This window comes from Callospermophilus lateralis, unplaced genomic scaffold (genome assembly GCF_048772815.1).
Source record: "Callospermophilus lateralis isolate mCalLat2 unplaced genomic scaffold, mCalLat2.hap1 Scaffold_63, whole genome shotgun sequence".
Classification (NCBI taxonomy): Eukaryota; Metazoa; Chordata; class Mammalia; order Rodentia; family Sciuridae; genus Callospermophilus; species Callospermophilus lateralis.
In genome coordinates this window covers 21,406,007-21,414,168 of record NW_027514713.1, presented here as the reverse complement: position 1 = coordinate 21,414,168, position 8,162 = coordinate 21,406,007, and positions in this window count along the sequence as shown.

Here is an 8,162-nt window from a genome sequence, read left to right as displayed (position 1 = left end):
ATGTCCCTTTACCATACTTTGTTCCCTCAATCTATTTTCACATAACAGCAGGTCCTGAGTTGATCTTGCCATACAGGTATGTAGGGAATCCTACAGCTGTTGAGAAGCTCAAAGGTAGATGCAGAAATGATCCCTGGAGCAAATGAAGGTAGCTAGGTAGGACCTGTGAGGTCTAAAGTCATCTTCCATGGCCAACAACCCAGTCAGGATGAAGGGATGAGGCTGAATCAGCCTCTCTCTTCTCAATGCAGGGAAGATGGACACAATCAGGTCTGTGTGGAATGCTGATCCCGGGCTCCTAGGGTGTACAGACCTTTATGTCTTGTGAAAATGTCACAGGAAGGTGGGGCAGCCTCCATCTCATGGGACCCTTGGAAACAACTGTTAGGACAAAGTGGTTTCCAAGGCAGTGACCTCATTCACTTCCCTGAAGGAAGTGACCTCACCTCACTTCCTCGGTGATGGAACTCTCTGAACTTGGGATCCAGGAGGCGAGGCATCCAGAGGCAGTTCCACTCCCAGTGGGCTCACTTGATTGTCTGTACCAAGGCCAGAGTCATTCTTTGTTGGTATTTAGTGATGTGTGGATAGCCAAATGCCTTGAATGGTCTCAACAGGGGCCTTTCCTGAGAAAGAAGTGTTGGCTCATTGCTGGCTCCTGACAACTACACAGAGATGGTCAAGGAGACCAGAGCTAAGACAGGACAGGCCACTGCTGAGGAACATATTTTCACCCACCAGTCAGAGGACAGAGTGGATAGATGCAGACCAAATACAGGGATGGTTTGTGTGTCTCAGTGAGTGTGTGTTTCAATTTGTCCTTTTATGTCATGTTCTGGGAACATGAAGGAAAAACGTTTTCTTGGTTTTTTTTGTTGTTGTTTTCATTGGTTTGAAATGGACTGTTAACTAGTGAGCCTTTTTATGTCAGTGGATCCCACTGGGTTTGTGGTTAAAGAGAGTAGAGAGAAGAATGCAGCCGTGAATGTGTCCTGTCTAGTGGAAATCTTTGCAGGACTCCTCATGGCCAATTTATGAATGGACTGCTGCTTGCCTTGCAGAGGGGCAACACCTACCAAGATCCTAAGTTCCTGTGTTCTTCCTGAATTTTGGCCACTCTCTGAAGGGGTTCGAGGTTTTGTGTCCAAGATGTGTACTATGTTCAAGCTCTGTGACATGGCCATGGACTGGATTGCTGAAGGGCATGCCAAGCATCTCAGAAAACTCAAAAATTAGCATGACTGGTAAGGATCTCTCTGGCGAATCCCTGCTTGGATAGATAGTAATTCAAGTTGCATGATTAGGAGCTGTGAGTTCCACAGTGTTCAATTAAAGAAATGTTTTTTTTCCAGGCTTCTTTCTTCCCTATTGTTCTGTTCCCCTAATGTCAGGGAGGTGTTTGCCTTAGGGCACTCCTTTGGGACTCCTCAAGAAAACAGTTTCAAATGGAAATGAAGAGGCCTAACCTGTGCCTTTGAAGTAAAGTGCTTTGTAAAAGCTGTGTCTGAATCAGACCCTTGGCCCTGTGTGTGGCTGTGAATTACATTCTCAACACCCCAGGAAACTCAAGAAAAATCCCATGTGTCCATCCCAATCTAAAAGGATGAAAAAGAAGTGTACTATTGGATGAAGTCTCTTGCTTTCCTCTGGTCTGGCTCCTGACCCCTATTTAGTCAGAACATGGATCCTCTGGGTCAAATGAGTTGTTGCAAGCCCTCCAGTATCTAGCACACAGGTGTTTGGGTTTTTTCATGAGTCCAGTACACATAAAGAATCTACCCCTGGCAGGCAGGAGGCCTCTAATTTGACAAGCAGAGCAGTATTAACTACAGGTCCATTTTATCTATCCTGTCTCTCAGGAAGGGTGTCCAGGTCACCATGACATTTGGCATATGATGGGCATGAGAGCTTACATTGCACACCATCTAAGACTGCTCACCCTATAGAAACCCCCAGCCAGAATGTTATGATGAGTGTCTGTATGGAAGAAGATGAGGGCCATGTGGGAATGCTTTTGTTAGAATAGTGGTCTTTTGTGTGGTGGTTGGAAAAGTTGACTGGGTCCACCTCAGCTTGAACTCTGGTGTGATGCCATTAGAGACTGAGTTCTGGAACTGATCTCAGAGAACTATTGCCATGAATTGTTTTGGGATTTTAGAAGGCCAGGCATTAGAGGAGCCTTTGGAAACTGATATGCAGGCCGAGGGTGGCTTTCTCTACAGCACTGGGAATCTCAGCCAGGATTTCACATGATTTTGCTGTGAAAGCATTTTCAGCTATAGTTGAGAGCCAAAACACACAAGATCCTCATATTTTAGACCCCAAATGGGCCTGGATTCCTGTGATCTTTCGCCACTCCTTGGGAACCTTGCCTGCATGTGATCTCCAGAGCTTTTACTGAAAGGAGATTCCTCAACACTTAATGGCTCTTGAATGTATCAAAACCCACAGTGTCAACTTCTTCATTCTTGAAATATGGCTAGGCCAATACCATGAAGTTTTTGAGAATCCCATGACCAGAAATCCCGGGAGAACCTTTAGAACTCCTGTTGCTCATCATGACTGAACCAGCGAGTGCCATTTTTGACTGATTGGAATTCATGACCATGTTGAAGAACAGAGATGCCAGTGAGTAAAAGCCAGCAGGGAACTGGGCCTGTAGCAATGGAGTGCAGGTGTGTGATCCAACATCTGTGGTGGGCCCCTGTGGTTCTGTCATTGGCTTCCAAATGACATGTGACTGACAAGGTGCAGCCAGGAGACCCGAAAATACAAAGGCATGTTGTTGTGGGGAGAGAATTTGGTGCGATGCTCAGAAACAAGTTGCTAAGCTCAAGTGGGAAAGATATATGGGGTAGCAGCCTAGTTTGTGTTTTTGCCTTCAGACCCTGACTCAACCCATGTGGCAGATCTCCTTCCAGCACTGTGTCCTGGTTGACCCTTTTGTATTTCAAAAACAAACACCAATTTTCCAGGGAAGTTGTAAGAAATGCCATTAAAACTGGGCAGTGAGCCAAAGGCTTCAAAATGCACCCAGGGAGACATTCATACCCCAATGGCCACAGTTACCTGCATAGAGAGGATTCAGCTCTTTGCCTCCTGTTCCTATTGGAAAATATGAACCCATGTCCTCCTGTTCACATAGACACAGACCAAGCTTTCATGATCTCACTACAAAGGAAGCTAAAACACAAAGCTCTAATTCTAGTGGACGAATGTCAGAGGCAGATAGTCAAGAAGTCATTAGACCAGCAAAGTTCCATGTTTGTGGAATGTTTACCCTGTCCTCTACTTTTGGAATCTCTTCTGCCACACCCAAGTCTGTGAGCTCCTCAGAATTTCCAATTTCAGATATGTATTCACAGATTTTTTTCCTCTTCTCCTCCCATTGTGTCTTCTTTAGGGTGATAGTAATGTCCAGGCATTGTGGTGAATGACAGTGGAAGATTTTTATGTGCCACGTCTTCCCATATGTATTAGACTCATTTTCCATTTTGCTATTTGAAATATTGAATCTCTGACTCTAACCCATAACATTCTAGCCTCTGATTACTTATCCTAACATCGTTAAAATAATCCTAAAGGAATAAAAGGAGAGGCATTTGATAGGAGGCATGGTGTATACTTGGACTTGCCTTTTGCTTCATCAGAGATAAATATTGTAAAACCTGTGACACATTTTTCTCATTTTACTTCTCCAAGAATTTTCAAAATCAACAAATATGTAACTTCCTGACTCCCTGTCCCTGTCGCCTGTGTCACAATGTATATTTTTATATACATATATATAATCCTACTGCCATCACAGGTATATTTTTGAGAGTACTCTCACTTTGGTAAATGCAAATTTCATGAAGAGTTCACTGCCGCACAATCCACTGAGGTAAATGAAAATTCAAGCTGTGGTGAGCTTTTACTTCAACAATTTTAGACATAAAACAATGTAGAGGAAAATGAATATTTTGAGTACATATGTGAAGGATATATATATATATATATATATATATATATATATATATATATATATATATATATCCCCTTATGAATTTCAATTGGCATACATACTATTACATTTTAATGTATTAAATATATAGTATGAATTTGCAAACATTAACTGTATGTGTCATATGCTTATACTACCTTGACTCTTTCATGTCCATCTGTGTGGATTTATAATCAACTTTTCAGGAGATATTTTTCAGAAATATTCATTTTCTCACATACATATTCATTTCGGAATACTCAAAATGAACTTCAGTGAATATTGAGTACTAACCCTAATTTTTCTACACTAAGTGACCCAGTTTAACATCAATGAAAATATATTCATATGGGACATGATGTGTATTTTGAATTAAATTTTTATTCAAATTGTTATTTTCCTATTTCTTCAGTATATATACATCATAGGATGTATCATTTAATCCACAATTCACAAATTGATATGCATATGATTCACTTTCATTCACTCCCTGTATCAGATCCCCTGTATTTCTCCATGTTGCTTTACTTGCTTTTTCATGAGATTTCTTTTATATCACATAACTTTTGAATTCCATCATCATTTTCAAAGCAAAACTCAAACACAGTTTGTTATAATTAGTAACCCTAATATTACCACTACATGTATACCTACTTGGATTGAATGTTTTTATGTGAATACCAGATTTCATGTATTTTTTTAAATATCAATTCAATCCATTATTTAAAATGGTAACCTGTTATATTTTTTATTCACCATATGGTCTATTCATGCATCATCTCTATACACATAAACTCAGGGTACACCTATTTTTACCCCCAAAGTCTAAATGGTAGGTTTTTAAAACATGGTTCCAGAAATGGTGGAAGAAATACGCATGTCACCTGCTCCATATATTCCTTTATCACATCATGTTCTGGACACAAAATGCAAAACTCACACTTATCTTATTCTTCTCCCAAAGCCTCATTTTAAAGACAGCATGTATTACTATAATCATCTACATCTGCATTGCCTATTGTTTTAAAATTTCAATCCTATGGTGAGTATATACTTGATTCTTTCAATGATAGTGTGTTCAACTATCCCCCTGTTGAAATTATCCCTGATCTTATCACTCATTTTGTACTTTGCCTGATCTCCTAACATCCTTATTGATATCTATTTCCCCAAGTGCCTTGTTGTGACTGACTCTTCATGTGTGCTGACATTCCCATTTACACTTCTTCTCTGCATGGTCAGACAGATTTGCAGGGAATTGTTGGGCGGTGTGCTAGGTAGGACATTTGGGTGCAGGTGGACGTGGGGCAGCTGTTTTCCTTGGACAGTGGCTAATTCATCCACAAAAGCAGCCTGTTGCCCCCCACCAGAGCTGTACAGAGTGATGACTTTTAATTTTATTATCAGGACCATGAGGCTTCTAGCTGGGATCACACCTCCATAAGAGGTTGTAAGGAAACTCTGTGAATAGAAATCCACATAGTGGTGGAAAGATCTCAGCCCAGCCATCCCTTGGGAGGTGGAAGTTAAAGGTTAATTTCACTCAGTTGGCAAAAAAGTTTGAGGGAAAAGTTCATTTTCATAACGTTTCTTTTGGCTGGAGATAGGATAAATGGGGCAAAGATGAATGTGCTTTTGTACATTGCGCTAATTGGGTTAGATTAATGAACGTGGTTACATATTGAGGGCACAATATGAGCTACTTTTGTATGTACAGATTCTTTTACTTCCCACTATAATCTCAGAGGATAGACATCAACACTTCCCAGATTTTACAGATGGGGAACTGAGATGTGGATAGATTGAGGAGCCTCCCAGATCACCCAGATGGTAAATGGCAGAGCTAAGATTTGAACTGCAGTCTTGTGACACAGTCTCTGGTTTTGGCCAGTATACTGCATTACCTGGACATGCAGCAAGGGTCAAGATAGTATGGCTGGATGTGTTCCTGAGCTCTATGGCATTCTGTGAAGCAGTGTCCCATTGGGTGTAAGTCATCAATTGCATTTCATCACTTCCAGTAGCCTCCTGGAGGGAAGGGTTCTATTCTGTGTCCTGGCACCCTGCTTGATGCCTGCCATTTAGAACCTGTATCCATTTGCAGATCTCCATGTCAGCAACCTGGGTCAGAGTGGAACAGGAAGGCAGAGGGCTTCAAGTGGTCTCCATGACTCTTGTCAGCTCTTATCAGGATGAACAGAGGTAATGTCTTGGATCATTGTTTAGGGTTCACTGAAATTAAAGCTAAAAGATGATCTTAAAAAAGAAAAGCACTCATTTCTGATGTGTTTGGTTGCTCTCCCTCTTTATCATTAATGTTTTCCTTTTCTGGAACCATGTACAGGCAGCCAACCTCCCCTGCTCCTCTGTAAAAGTTAAGCCAGCAAGGTGTTTGATTATCATTGCCAAATAAATTAATTGAGAACTACTATTATCATCTTAACGCTTAATTCTTTCTCTTTGTACTTTCTGGATGCTTATAGGATGTTGATTCCTCTCCAATCTGCTGGGCTTCTCCAGGAGTTCCAGATTTTTCTACCCACTGGAGAGTTTTGTGCGTTGAGTGCAAAGCTTCAGTTACCAAGTGCTTAGTTTAGCTGTGGTTTGTCCACCCAGGGTTCCTGTGTTGGAAGCTTGCTCCTGAGTGTGGTGAAATGGGGGATGGTGGAACCTTGAAGAGGTGGAGCTAGTGGTAGGTCACTGAGGACACTGCCCTCAGAAAGGGAGACCTGAAGATGCTGCCCTTAGAAGAGACTCTGGTCAGTTCTTGCATCTTGAGAGTCATGATGAAAGAGTAAGACTTCTCCACAGTCTCTGGCTTCCTAGCTCATCATGTGATCTCTCCTTTTTGCTTGTATTCCTGAAACAATGCGATCTGCCATGATGTTATACAGCCAAAGAAGGAACCCTCATCAGAGGCTGAATTAATAAGAACGTCTGATTTTGATTTTTTCAGCTTCCCAAACTGTAATATATAAACCTCTTTTCTTTATAAAGTATATAGCCCACAACCTCAAATATAAGGGTCACTGGAGGAACGCAGAAACACCATGGAGGAACCCAGCAACACCATCAGGGTAGTGCCCAGGACACATTATCCATCAGATCTCTCATCAGACGAACGAGAGGGAGCACAGGGTTGGACATCTGCACCTCCACCAGCAGAGTACTAACAACAGAGACGGGAGGTCAAATCATTCCCACAAGAGTAAAAGGACCTCTTACCCAAGAAACAGTAGGGTTATTATTGGGACACAGTTCTTCTACTACAAAAGGACTTATGATAAGTAGTGGGGTAATTGATCCCGATAATGAAGGTGAAATAAAAATTATAGCTAGTTCTCAAAAGGATATATCAGTAATTTCACCAGGAGACAGAATAGCACAGTTATTAATAATACCCAGCCTACATGATAAATTTTTCAGTAGTACAATAGAAAGAGGTTCAGGGGGTTAGGCTCCACAGTTGTAGATTGGTCTCTGCTGTCTTTAAATTTAGATTCTCGCCCAATGCTAAAACTAAATATTCAAGGATATGAATTTAATGGGCTACTGGTCACATGCCGACCTTAGCATTATATCTCATCAAGAATGGTCAAAACATTGACCATTACAACAAGCCAGTCAAACACTTTGAGGCCTAGGAGTGGCAACTAATCCCCATAGAAATGCAATGGTGTTAGATTGGAAGGATCCTGAAAGATGTGAAGGAACTATACAGCCATATTTATTGGATCATCTTCCTATAAATTTATGGGGATGAGATGTCCTAGACCAATTAGGTTTGCAATTAACAAATAATAGCAATCCAAATGTGCCCACTATTAGGGCTAGACAAAATTTAGGAAAGAAAAAAGATTAGGAGAACAAGAACAAGGTATAGCAGCACCAATTCAAATAGATCAAGGAATAAATAGACATGGATTGGGTTTTCAGAAGGGGTCACTGAGACAATAAAAATTACATGGAAATCAGAAAGACCAGTATGGGTTTCTCAGTGGCCACTGAGTAAAAAAAAAGATACAAGCAGCCCATGACCTGGTCAAACAACAATTAACGGAGGGACATATGCAACCTTTCATATCTCCCTATAATACTCCCATTTTTGTCATTAAAAAGAAATCTGGTAAATGGAGATTATTGCAAGATTTAAGAGCCATTAATAATGAGATGCTTATTA